At 39.1% G+C, this 14,566-nt stretch overlaps 1 pseudogene; it reads left to right on the forward strand.

The window, feature by feature from the left end:
• The first annotated feature begins 645 nt into the window (after positions 1-645).
• Positions 646-11,011, forward strand: LOC100028495 (olfactory receptor 13A1-like; annotated as a pseudogene).
• Positions 11,012-14,566: the final 3,555 nt, after the last annotated feature.

Consider the following 14,566-nt stretch of genomic DNA (forward strand, 5'->3'; position numbering starts at 1 on the left):
ACAGTAGTTAAAACCCAGTCCATTAAAATGATTCAGTGTAACAGAATAGTATTGAATACATTAATATATGAACTTAAAACCAACCAAATTAAATCTTAAACAAAACAATCACCAAAATGCAATAAAATACAGAGATTTTTATAAAACACTAGAGTCTGAAAAGCCTTAAAAATATAACCTCCATTCTCTTTAAAGTTTGTTGTTTGTTTGTTTTTTATCCATTGAGATACCTTCTGTTAGTACTGTGGAATTCCCCAGAATATGGGTTTTGGGAATCTAAAATTGGGCAGGCCCAAATGGCAAAGAGTTGCAGGAAGTTGAATTTCTCTCCTGAATCTCAGGTAAGATGAGTAAAAGAATCAGTGCACTCAAAAGATATCATTTGAAATACACCATGTTTGTAATCAACTTCCTGTTTGGAAAAGTCTCTTCCTTCTCCTTATCTCCCCCCCCCCCCACCAAGGTCCCCTGTCACATGGAGGCTAATTGTTGCCTAAAGAAAGAACACCCCAGTTTTTACCAGTTGGTTTGTGATTCAAAGATACAAGGGCAACTACTAGCAGCTTGGGTCCTAGGGCTGGGCCTGAGGTGATCTGGGTTGGGAAGTCAGAGATCATCTGAGGCCAGGGCCCTGCCAGGGTTGGGATGAGGGTGGAAGAGCAATCTGGGTCAAGCAGGTCTGGAGGGGATGACTGGAGGCAGGAGCAGGATCCAGGGCCAGGCCGGGACCAGGTGAGCGATCTTGGTCAAGAAGGTCTGGAAGAGCAAACTGAATCAGAAACAGCTTTGTGAGGGAGGCCAAAAAGCCTTGGCAGGAGAAACATGGCTTAAAAAATTATCTAGGCTCTCTTTAAAAAAAATTGAGAAGACTTCCGGTTAAGATGGCGGCTTAGAGAAAGCTAAAGTTCAGAACTCTGGAAAACCCTTCCCGACCGATCTCAAAATATAAGCTCCTAAGGAGCCGAAATTCAAAACGATCAACAGCACAGACCCTGGGAACCCTCCTCCTGGACCTGGACCCGGTTCAAAAGGTACGGCTCCCCTCAAAAGCCAGAACCCGAGATCACTCGGACCTCAGGGGTAGGAGCGCAGAGTCCAAGGCTCCGGGAAGCTGCAGCCTGGCCTGGCTCAGAGAGCAAGGTCCTCGGAACAACAACCCTCAGGGCCTTCTACCCGAGTCCCAGTGAAAGTCAAGAGCAGGGTTGAAACAACAGCAACCCTCAGGGAGGGCAAGACAGCCTCATGGGCTGGATCCTGCTATCCAAGTCTCAGTGAAAGTCCCTGCCCTCAGAGCTTGGGGAAGCTGCAGCCCATCCCCCTGCAGACCGACGAAACAGCCTCACGGCCAGCGATTCTGAAGGCAACTTCCGGACAGCGAGCCGGGGGGAGAGTGTGGCCTCTGGCCTCGTGGTCCGACCCTTCCATTCCAGTTCCAGTGAGGCATGTTCAGTTTAACCCAGGGAAAGCTCATAGAACCGACAATCTGCCCAGGACTAAAGCCTCTGAACACCAGACAGAGATAAGAAAAGCTAATCCTCCACATTCAGAGATGGCAAACTCCACAGAAGCACAGAAGCCCCAAAATACCAAGAAAAATAAGAAGAAAGGGGCGACTCTGGACACATTCTATGGAGCCAAAATACAAAATACAGAGCAGATAGAAGAAGATATACAAGAAAATGCTCCAAAATCCTCCAAAGGAAATGGAAACTCTCCACAAACCCATGAAGAATTTGAATCAGAAATGACCAAATAGATGGAAGCCTTCTGGGAGGAAAAGTAGGAAATAATGCAAAAGAAATTCACGCATCTACAAAACCAGTTTGACCAAACTGTAAAAGAAAACCAGGCTTTAAAGCAAGAACTAATAAAGCAAAGCCAAAACACCAAGAAATTAGAAGAGAACATAAAATATCTCACTGACAAGGTGATAGATCTGGAAAATAGAGGGAGAAGAGATAATTTAAGAATAATTGGACTTCCAGAAAAGCCAGAAATAAACACCAAACTGGATATGGTGATACAAGATATAATCAAAGAAAATTGCCCAGAGATTCTAGAACAAGGGGGCAATACAGCCACTGACAGAGCTCACAGAACACCTTCTACACTAAACCCCCAAAAGACAACTCCCAGGAATGTAATTGCCAAATTCCAAAGCTATCAAACAAAAGAAAAAATCCTACAGGAAGCCAGAAAAAGACAATTTAGATATAAAGGAATGCCAATCAGGGTCACCCAAGACCTTGCAAGTTCTACTCTGAATGATCGTAAGGCATGGAACATGATCTTCAGAAAGGCAAGAGAGCTGGGTCTCCAACCAAGAATCAGCTACCCAGCAAAACTGACTATATACTTCCAAGGGAAAGTATGGGCATTCAACAAAATAGAAGACTTCCAACTCTTTGCAAAGAAAAGACCAGAGCTCTGTGGAAAGTTTGATACCGAAAATCAAAGAGCAAGGAATACCTGAAAAGGTAAATATTAAGGAAAGGGGAAAAATGTTATCTTCTTCTTTTACTCAAACTCTCTTCTATAAGGACTACATTTATATCAATCTATGTATACTAATATGTGGGGAAAATGTAATGTATAAATAGGGGGTAAAGAAAGACCAAATAGAATAATCGTTCTCACACAAAGATTCACATGGGAAGGGGAGGGGAAGAAAACTCCTATAAGAAGGAGAGGAAGAGGGGGGGGGTTTACTTAAACCTCAATCTCAGGGAAATCAACACTGAGAGGGAAAAACATCCAGATCCATTGGGATCTTGAATTCTATCTTACCCAACAAGGGTAAGGAGAAGGGAAAACCAAGTGGGGGAGGGGGAGAGGGAGAACAAAAAGGGAGGGAAAGAGAGGGGGGAGGGGGAGGGAAGGAAAAGGGAGGGACTAAAAAGGGAAACATCAAGGGAGGGGACAAGGGGGACTGATTCAAAGTAAATCACTGGACTAAAAGGTAGAGCCGAAGAAGAAAAGGTTAGAATTAGGGAAGGCTATCAAAATGCCAGGGAGTCCACAAATGACAATCATAACTTTGAACATGAATGGGATGAACTCACCCATAAAACATAGACGAATAGCAGAATGGATTAGAATCCAAAACCCTACCATATGCTGTCTTCAAGAAACACACATGAGGCGGGTTGACACCCACAAGGTCAGAATTAAAGGATGGAGTAAGACCTTCTGGGCCTCAACTGATAGAAAGAAGGCAGGAGTGGTAATCATGATATCTGATAAAGCCAATGCAAAAATAGACCTGATCAAAAGGGATAGGGAAGGTAATTATATTTTGTTAAAAGGGACTCTAGACAACGAGGAAATATCATTAATCAACATGTATGCACCAAATAATATAGCACCCACATTTCTAATGGAGAAACTAGGCGAATTGAAGGAAGAAATAGACAATAAAACCATACTAGTGGGAGACTTAAACCAACCATTATCAAATTTAGATAAATCAAATCAAAAAATAAATAAGAAAGAGGTAAAAGAAGTGAATGAAATCTTAGAAAAATTAGAATTAATAGACATATGGAGAAAAATAAATAGGGATAAAATGGAATACACCTTCTTCTCAGCACCACATGGCACATTCACAAATATTGACCATACATTAGGTCACAGAAACATAGCACACAAATGCAAAAAAGCAGAAATAATGAATGCAGCCTTCTCAGATCTCAAGGCAATAAAAATAATGATGAGTAATGGTACATGGAAAACCAAATCTAAAACCAATTGGAAATTAAACAATATGATACTCCAAAACCGTTTAGCTAAAGAAGAAATCATAGAAACAATTAATAATTTCATCAAGGAAAATGACAATGGCGAAACATCCTTTCAAACCTTTTGGGATGCAGCCAAAGCGGTAATCAGAGGCAAATTCATATCCCTGAAAGCTTATATTAACAAACAAGGGAGAGCAGAGATCAATCAATTGGAAATGCAATTGAAAAAACTCGAAAGCGATCAAATTAAAAACCCCCAGCAGAAAACCAAATTAGAAATCCTAAAAATTAAGGGAGAAATTAATAAAATCGAAAGTGATAGAACTATTGATTTAATAAATAAGACAAGAAGCTGGTACTTTGAAAAAAACAAACAAAATAGACAAAGTACTGGTCAATCTAATTAAAAAAAGGAAGGAAGAAAAGCAAATTCACAGCATTAAAGATGAAAAGGGGGACAGCACCTCCAATGAGGAGGAAATTAAGGCAATCATTAGAAATTACTTTGCCCAATTATATGGCAATAAATACACCAATTTAGGAGAAATGGATGAATATATACAAAAATACAAACTGCCTAGACTAACAGAAGAGGAAATAGAATTCTTAAATAATCCCATATCAGAAATTGAAATCCATCAAGCCATCAAAGAACTTCCTAAGAAAAAATCCCCAGGGCCTGATGGATTCACCTGTGAATTCTATCAAACATTCAGAGAACAGTTAATCCCAATACTATACAAACTATTTGACATAATAACCAAAGAGGGAGTTCTACCAAACTCCTTTTACGACACAAACATGGTACTGATTCCAAAACCAGGCAGGTCAAAAACAGAGAAAGAAAACTATAGGCCAATCTCCCTAATGAATATAGATGCTAAAATCTTAAATAGGATACTAGCAAAAAGACTCCAGCAAGTGATCAGAAGGATCATTCACCATGATCAAGTAGGATTCATACCAGGGATGCAGGGCTGGTTCAACATTAGGAAAACCATCCACATAATTGACCACATCAACAAGCAAACTAGCAAGAACCACATGATTATCTCAATAGATGCAGAAAAAGCCTTTGATAAAATACAACACCAATTCCTATTAAAAACACTAGAAAGAATAGGAATAGAAGGGTCATTCCTAAAAATAATAAACAGTATATATCTAAAACCAACAGCTAATATCATCTGCAATGGGGATAAACTAGATGCATTCCCAATAAGATCAGGAGTGAAACAAGGATGCCCATTATCACCTCTACTATTTGACATTGTACTAGAAACACTAGCAGTAGCAATTAGAGAAGATAAAGGAATTGAAGGCATCAAAATAGGCAAGGAGGAGACCAAGTTATCACTCTTTGCGGGTGACATGATGGTCTACTTAAAGAATCCTAGAGATTCAACCAAAAAGCTAATTGAAATAATCAACAACTTTAGCAAAGTTGCAGGATACAAAATAAACCCACATAAATCATCAACTTTTCTATATATCTCCAACACAGCTCTGCAGCAAGAACTAGAAAGAGAAATCCCATTCAAAATCACCTTAGACAAAATAAAATACCTAGGAATCTATCTCCCAAGACAAACACAGGAACTATATGAACACAACTACAAAACACTCGCCACACAACTAAAACTAGACCTGAACAAATGGAAAAACATTAACTGCTCATGGATAGGACGAGCCAATATAATAAAAATGACCATCCTACCCAAACTTATTTATCTATTTAGTGCCATACCCATTGAACTACCAAAATACTTCTTCACTGATTTAGAAAAAAACATAACAAAGTTCATTTGGAAGAACAAAAGATCAAGGATATCCAGGGAAATAATGAAAAAAAACACATACGATGGGGGCCTTGCAGTCCCTGACCTAAAACTATATTACAAAGCAGCAGTCATCAAAACAATTTGGTACTGGCTAAGAAACAGAAAGGAAGATCAGTGGAATAGACTGGGGGAAAGCGACCTCAGCAAGACAGTATACGATAAACCCAAAGATCCCAGCTTTGGGGACAAAAATCCACTATTCGATAAAAACTGCTGGGAAAATTGGAAGACAGTGTGGGAGAGACTAGGAATAGATCAACACCTCACACCCTACACCAAGATAAATTCAAAATGGGTGAGTGACTTAAATATAAAGAAGGAAACCATAAGTAAATTGGGTAAACACAGAATAGTATACATGTCAGACCTTTGGGAGGGGAAAGGCTTTAAAACCAAGCAAGATATAGAAAGAATCACAAAATGTAAAATAAATAATTTTGACTACATCAAACTAAAAAGCTTTTGTACAAACAAAACCAATGTAAGTAAAATCAGAAGGGAAACAACAAATCGGGAAAAAATCTTCATAGAAACCTCTGACAAAGGTTTAATTACTCATATTTATAATGAGCTAAATCAATTGTACAAAAAATCAAGCCATTCTCCAATTGATAAATGGGCAAGGGAAATGGATAGGCAGTTCTCAGATAAAGAAATCAAAACTATTAACAAGCACATGAAGAAGTGCTCTACATCTCTTATAATCAGAGAGATGTAAATCAAAACAACTCTGAGGTATCACCTCACACCTAGCAGATTGGCTAACATTACAGCAAAGGAAAGTAATGAATGCTGGAGGGGATGTGGCAAAATAGGGACATTAATTCATTGCTGGTGGAGTTGTGAATTGATCCAACCATTCTGGAGGGCTATTTGGAACTATGCCCAAAGGATGACAAAAGAATATCTACCCTTTGACCCAGCCATAGCACTGCTGGGTCTGTACCCCAAAGAGATAATGGACAAAAAGACTTGTACAAGAATATTCATAGCTACGCTCTTTGTGGTGGCCAAAAATTGGAAAACGAGGGGATGCCCATCAATTGGGGAATGGCTGAACAAACTGTGGTATATGTTGGTGATGGAATACTATTGTGCTAAAAGGAATAATAAAGTGGAGAAGTTCCATGGAGACTGGAACAACCTCCAGGAAGTGATGCAGAGCGAGAGGAGCAGAACGAGGAGAACATTGTACACAGAGACTAATACACTGTGGTATAATCGAACGTAATGGACTTCTCCATTAGTGGCGGTGTAATGTCCCTGAACAACTTGCAGGGATCCAGGAGAAAAAAACACCATTCATAAGCAAAGGATAAACTATGGGAGTGGAAACACCGAGAAAAAGCAACTGCATGAATACAGAGGTTGAGGGGACATGACAGAGGATATACTCTAAATGAACACTCTAATGCAAATACTATCAACAAAGCAATGGGTTCAAATCAAGAAAACATCTAATGCCCAGTGGACTTACGCGTCGGCTATGGGGGGTGGAGGGGAGGAAAAGAAAATGATCTATGTCTTTAACGAATAATGCTTGGAAATGATCAAATAAAATATATTTTTAAAAAAATTGAGAAGTTCTCATCCAATCTTTTGGTTGTCATAACTGTAAAAATTTAATTAGTTTCTACTAATAAAATATTATAATTTATGAGTTTTATTAAGGATTATTAGAAATCAAGGACACAAAATAAAAACCATGTGCCCATGTCTGATTAGCCCTTACAAAATCCCTGCACTTAGCTTACTTACTACATCATTGCAATGGCAGAGAAGAGAGAGAGTGAGGCTTTACTGTCAGTTAAATACCAATTGTGATCTCACCAACCTGGGGACTCAGGTGAGATTATAGGAAAATCTAGGAAACACCAAGAACTTCTGAGGATTGAAGTCTAGGGTTCAAAATCTCCATTCATACAGGAGCAAGGCATAAGTTCCAAAGAGAATTCAGAGTTCTTTCAGATTTGGTGAGTTGGGGAGTGGGGGATCTCAAAAAGTTATGGCAGGAGAAATGGGGCTTTGCAAAAATTATCTAGGCTATTTTAGCCACCAGTAATGTATACACCCCACTTAAGGATTATGTGTAGGGGAGGAAGTTCTATGGCCCTCATGTGCTAGCAAGTGACAAATCAGAAACAACTGACTGACACCCTGGGCTGTCTAAAGCCAAGTTGAAGCCACCATTGATACATATGAGACACAGGAAGTGATGTAAAGAACTGCCTTTATATTTTGTGTCACTTCCTGTGAAAGGGACTTGGTGGTGGCCTCATGGCTGGAAACCAAGCTAGATTTAATCTTCTGGGATGGCCACTTGGCTGAGGCCTCTGAACACATGCTATGTTCATACCAGGCTGGGGCAGCTATCCTCCCCTTTTCCCTCTCTCTCATTCTTAATTTCATCATTCTATTGTATATAAACCATATAAAATTCCATTCTGACAGTAAGTTTGTTTGCTATTATAATTAAATGGGATATTATAACTTTGGGAATTTTGATACCTTTTAAATGTGCATTATCTGTTTTACTACTGTTCTTTATTTAAAAAAAAACTGTTACTTTGTGAAAATCATTTGCATTCACATAGAGTGGATCATGGCAAATTAGAAGAGGAAATGGATCTCATTTTGGTGAGAAAACTTTGTATTCTACCTTTCCTTAGCTGACACAGTATGCCAATGGTTGTAAGCCATATGTTTTTTTTATTTTTTAAACTTTTTTATTAGTGTTTTGGCTTGCATGTGCAATGTACTATTTCAGTTTTATTTTTTCTTTCCTTTTTGTATTTGAAGGGCAAATCACCAGCATTGAAGAGATTTTCTTTAATTATTTTTAATTTTGAAGTAATATAATTTTAAAATACATTTGCCCTAATGTCAGTACAAACACATCTGATAGTCTGTATTTCATTCAAATGTTATCTTTTTTCTTTTATTTGGATTTTTTAATTTTTTTATTTCTTTTGCGAACTGATTCATATACCTCATAACTCAGCCATGCATCATTATGTGATCCCTGTTTTTTTCAACATCTTCAGGGAGGAATGTATAATTATTCTAAAATGTAAATGTTTAAATTCTTTTTCAGAGTAATTTTAGGATAAGAAACATGCTAATTCTCTGAATTCAGAAAGTGACCTGTTTAGAGAAGGCACCATGAAGATGCTTGCATAGACAACATGCTGCACCAGAAGATCCAGAGTGAACTTATCTAGGATGTGGTGATTTGAAAAGTGTGAGACTGAATGCATTTGTTTTTGTATGTATACTCTTATGGTGAAGGGGACTGCCCCCTAACTGGCTTTTTGTCAATGCACCTAGAAATCATGGGTTTGTTCTTTTCTCTTTTATTGACAAATTACTATAATTTAAGAGATGATTATGTTAAATGATCAAATTGGGGAGACTAACCACCCCAATTTAATCATCAGGGAGAATGTATAATTGAAAATCTGATACCCTAAAAAAGAATATTTCCTAGGAGCCCACTAACTTCCTCTCATTAAGTACTTCCTGTAGACAGGGAATAAATTGAGTGGGCAATCCTCTTTCTCTCTTTGGCTTGATGTTGCATGCATGGTGGTGGTAAGTGCAGAGGTTTTGAATAGGCTACTTAGCCATGGGCATGTAGTTTTTATTTTGTATCCCTTTTATGCCTTTATTTCTAATGATCATTAATGAATCTCTTAAAATATAATATTTTCATATTTGAGATTTAATTTTAATTTTTACAGAAGAAAAGAGACATAGACACATATCTTCTGTCTATGCCAGCATGTAAAGATAGGAAGTCAGTGGGCTCCTGGGAAATGTAGTTCAAAGGCACAAGATTTCCAATTATACACTGACTAAATGCTCATCAATTGTATTAGTCATTTTAGAGAATCATATTTAATTTAGATTTAACAATTCTAAAGTCTATTTAGATTTCATTTATTACTCTATTTAAGTGTCTATAATTTTCTTTCTTGCCTTCATTTTTTCATTGCCTCACTTCTAATATTTACATGGATATTCAACTTACTAAACCTCCTCTTTTACATTATATTCATATTTATCTATATTTTTGCATACATACATATTTCAAAGGAATAGAATTACTTCTAAAGATTACGTAACTACTTGCTTGAAATTTAAGTGTATTCTCTCCTATGATTGTCCAGTGTATAATAACTAAATTTACTATCTTCTCTTTTAGTTTTTTATTATTTCATTTCATTCCTTATTTTCACAAAACTATCATTAAGAATTTCCTTTCTCTTGATCCAACCATTCTGGAGGACAATTTGGAACTATGTCCAGAGGGCACTAAAATACTGCCTACCTTTTGACCCAGCCATAGCACTCCTGTGTTTATACCTCAAAGAGACAATAAGGAAAAAGCCATGAATGAGAATATTCATAACTGCTCTCTTTGTAGTGGCAAAAAATTGGAAAATGAGGGGACGCCCTTCAATTGGAGAATGACTGAACAAATTGTGGTATATGTTGGTGTTGAATTACTATTGTGCTCAAAGGAATAACAAAGTGGAGGAATTCCATAGGTTTCTCTGAACACCCCAGTCTCCGCATTCCATTATTTGGCTGTTTCCTCTCCTTGTATCTAGTGGCTCTCACAGGCAATGTCCTGATCATTACAGCCATCGCACTGAACTCAGGCCTCCAAGCCCCATATACTTTGTTTTGTTCAACTTGGCTACAATGGAAATCATCTGTACCTCTTCTCTTCTGCCCAAAGTGCTGGAGGGGCTGCTTTCAGAGGAGAATACTCTCTCCTATGGGGACTGCATGACCCAGCTCTATTTCCTCATTTGGTCTGCATCATCAGAATTATTTCTTTTCACTGTCATGGCTTATGATCATTATGTGGCCATCTGCCACCCCTTGAGCACCAGGATGATCAAGATGCTCTGTAATGTGTTTACAGTTAGTGTGTGGCTGATATGTGCCTTCAATTCCTCCATAAATACTGGTCTAATGACATAACTGTCCTTCTGTGGACCCAATGTGATTACTCAATTCTTCTGTGAGATCCCTCCTCTGTTGTTGCTCTCCTGTATTTCCACATACATTAACAGGGTCATGACTGTCTTGGCAGATGCCTTCTATGGCTTTATAAATTTTGTTCTAACCTTGGTGTCCTATGGGTTTATTATCTCTAGCATCCTGAAAAACCAGACAACAGAAGGGAAGAAGAGAGCATTCTCTACCTGCTCCTCCCATTTCATTGTGGTGTCCATGTATTACACTGCTGTTTTCTATGCCTATATTAGTCCTATTTGTGGCTATAATCCAGAGAGAAGTAAACTAGCTGGTGCTCTATACACCATGTTGAGCCCAACTTTGAATCCTCTGATCTATACTCTAAGGAACAAGGAGGTCAAAATGGCCCTCAGAAAGCTCTTCCCATGCTTTAGAAATTAACCTGGGAAGAGACTTCCGGTTAAGATGGCGGCTTAGAGAAAGCTGAAGTTCAGATCTCCGGAAAACCCTTCCCGACCGATCTCAAACTAGAAGCTCCTAAGGCGCCGAAATTCAAAACGATCAACAGCACAGACCCTGGGAACCCTCCTCCTGGACCTGGACCTGGTTCAAAAGGTACAGCTCCCCTTAAAAGCCAGAACCCGAGATCCCTCGGACCTCAGGGGTAGGAGCGCAGAGTCCAAGGCTCCCGGAAGCGGCAGCCGCGCCGGGCTCAGAGAGCAGGGTCTGAGGAACAACAACCCTCAGGGTCTTCTACCCAAGTCCCAGTCCGGGTGAAAGTTACTGCCTGGGGCTTCCGCTGCAGAGAGCCAGTCGGTCCGGGTGAAAGTTACTGCCTGGGGCCTCCGCTGCAGAGAGCCGGTCGGTCCGGGTGAAAGTTACTGCCTGGGGCCTCCGCTGCAAAGAGCTGGTCAAAACAACAGCAACCCTCAGGGCGGGCAAGACAGCCTCACGGGCTGGATCTTGCTATCCAAGTCTCAGTGAAAGTCTGTGCTCTCGGAGCTTGGGGAAGCGGCAGCCCATCCCCCCCGCAGGCCGAGGAAACAGCCTCACGGCCAGGGATTCTGAAGGCAACTTCCGGAAATCGAGCCAGGGGGAGAGTGTGGCCTCGTGGTCCGACCCTTCCATTCCAGTTCCAGTGAGGCATATTCAGTTTAACCCAGGGAAAGCTCATAGAACCATCTGCCCAGGACTGCCTCTGAACACCAGACAAAGACAAGAAAAGCCAATCCTCCACGTTCAGAGATGACAAACTCCACAGAAGCACAGAAGCCCCAAAATACCAAGAAAAATAAGAAGAAAGGGGCGACTCTGGACACATTCTATGGAGCCAAAATACAAAATACAGAGCAGATAGAAGAAGATATACAAGAAAATTCTCCAAAATCTTCCAAAGGAAATAGAAACTCTCCACAAACCCATGAAGAATTTGAATCAGAAAGGACCAAAAAGATGGAAGCCCTCTGGGAGGAAAAGTGGGAAATGATGCAAAAGAAATTCACGCATCTACAAAACCAGTTTGACCAAACTGTAAAAGAAAACCAGGCTTTAAAGCAAGAACTAATAAAGCAAAGCCAAAACACCAAGAAATTAGAAGAGAACATAAAATATCTCACCGACAAGGTGATAGATCTGGAAAACAGGGGGAGAAGAGAAAATTTAAGAATAATTGGACTCCCAGAAAAGCCAGAAATAAACACCAAACTGGACATGGTGATACAAGATATAATCAAAGAAAATTGCCCAGAGATTCTAGAACAAGGGGGCAATACAGCCACTGACAGAGCTCACAGAACACCTTCTACACTAAACCCCCAAAAGACAACTCCCAGGAATGTAATTGCCAAATTCCAAAGCTATCAAACAAAAGAAAAAATCCTACAGGAAGCCAGAAAAAGACAATTTAGATATAAAGGAATGCCAATCAGGGTCACACAAGACCTTGCAAGTTCTACGCTGAATGATCGTAAGGCATGGAACATGATCTTCAGAAAGGCAAGAGAGCTGGGTCTCCAACCAAGAATCAGCTACCCAGCAAAACTGACTATATACTTCCAAGGGAAAGTATGGGCATTCAACAAAATAGAAGACTTCCAACTTTTTGCAAAGAAAAGACCAGAGCTCTGTGGAAAGTTTGATACCGAAAATCAAAGAGCAAGGAATACCTGAAAAGGTAAATATTAAGGAAAGGGGAAAAATGTTATCTTCTTTTACTCAAACTCTCTTCTATAAGGACTACATTTATATCAACCTATGTATACTAATATGTGGGGAAAATGTAATGTATAAATAGGGGGTAAAGAAAGACCAAATAGAATAATGGTTCTCACACAAAGATTCACAGGGGAAGGGGAGGGGAAGAAAACTCCTATAAGAAGGAGAGGAAGAGAGGGGGGGGGGTTTACTTAAACCTCAATCTCAGGGAAATCAACTCTGAGAGGGAAAAACATCCAGATCCATTGGGATCTTGAATTCTATCTTACCCAACAAGGGTAAGGAGAAGGGAAAACCAAGTGGGGGAGGGGGAGAGGGAGAACAAAAAGGGAGGGAAAGAGAGGGGGGAGGGGGAGGGAAGGAAAAGGGAGGGACTAAAAAGGCAAACATCAAGGGAGGGGACAAGGGGGACTGATTCAAAGTAAATCACTGGACTAAAAGGTAGAGCCGAAGAAGAAAAGGTTAGAATTAGGGAAGGCAATCAAAATGCCAGGGAGTCCACAAATGACAATCATAACTTTGAACGTGAATGGGATGAACTCACCCATAAAACGTAGACGAATAGCAGAATGGATTAGAATCCAAAACCCTACCATATGTTGTCTTCAAGAAACACACATGAGGTGGGTTGACACCCACAAGGTCAGAATTAAAGGATGGAGTAAGACCTTCTGGGCCTCAACTGATAGAAAGAAGGCAGGAGTGGTAATCATGATATCTGATAAAGCCAATGCAAAAATAGACCTGATCAAAAGGGATAGGGAAGGTAATTATATTTTGTTAAAAGGGACTCTAGACAATGAGGAAATATCATTAATCAACATGTATGCACCAAATAATATAGCACCCAAATTTCTAATGGAGAAACTAGGAGAATTGAAGGAAGAAATAGACAATAAAACCATACTAGTGGGAGACTTAAACCAACCATTATCAAATTTAGATAAATCAAATCAAAAAATAAATAAGAAAGAGGTAAAAGAAGTGAATGAAATCTTAGAAAAATTAGAATTAATAGACATATGGAGAAAAATAAATAGGGATAAAAAGGAATACACCTTCTTCTCAGCACCACATGGCACATTCACAAAAATTGACCATACATTAGGTCACAGAAACATAGCACACAAATGCAAAAAAGCAGAAATAATGAATGCAGCCTTCTCAGATCACAAGGCAATAAAAATAATGATTAGTAATGGTACATGGAAAACCAAATCTAAAACCAATTGGAAATTAAACAATATGATACTCCAAAACCGTTTAGCTAAAGAAGAAATCATAGAAACAATTAATAATTTCATCAAGGAAAATGACAATGGCGAAACATCCTTTCAAACCTTTTGGGATGCAGCCAAAGCGGTAATCAGAGGCAAATTCATATCCCTGAAAGCTCATATTAACAAACAAGGGAGAGCAGAGATCAATCAATTGGAAATGCAATTGAAAAAACTCGAAAGCGATCAAATTAAAAACCCCCAGCAGAAAACCAAATTAGAAATCCTAAAAATTAAGGGAGAAATTAATAAAATCGAAAGTGATAGAACTATTGATTTAATAAATAAGACAAGAAGCTGGTACTTTGAAAAAACAAACAAAATAGACAAAGTACTGGTCAATCTAATTAAAAAAAGGAAGGAAGAAAAGCAAATTCACAGCATTAAAGATGAAAAGGGGGACAGCACCTCCAATGAGGAGGAAATTAAGGCAATCAATAGAAATTACTTTGCCCAATTATATGGCAATAAATACACCAATTTAGGAGAAATGGATGAATATATA

This window comes from Monodelphis domestica, chromosome 1 (genome assembly GCF_027887165.1).
Source record: "Monodelphis domestica isolate mMonDom1 chromosome 1, mMonDom1.pri, whole genome shotgun sequence".
Taxonomy (NCBI): Eukaryota; Metazoa; Chordata; class Mammalia; order Didelphimorphia; family Didelphidae; genus Monodelphis; species Monodelphis domestica.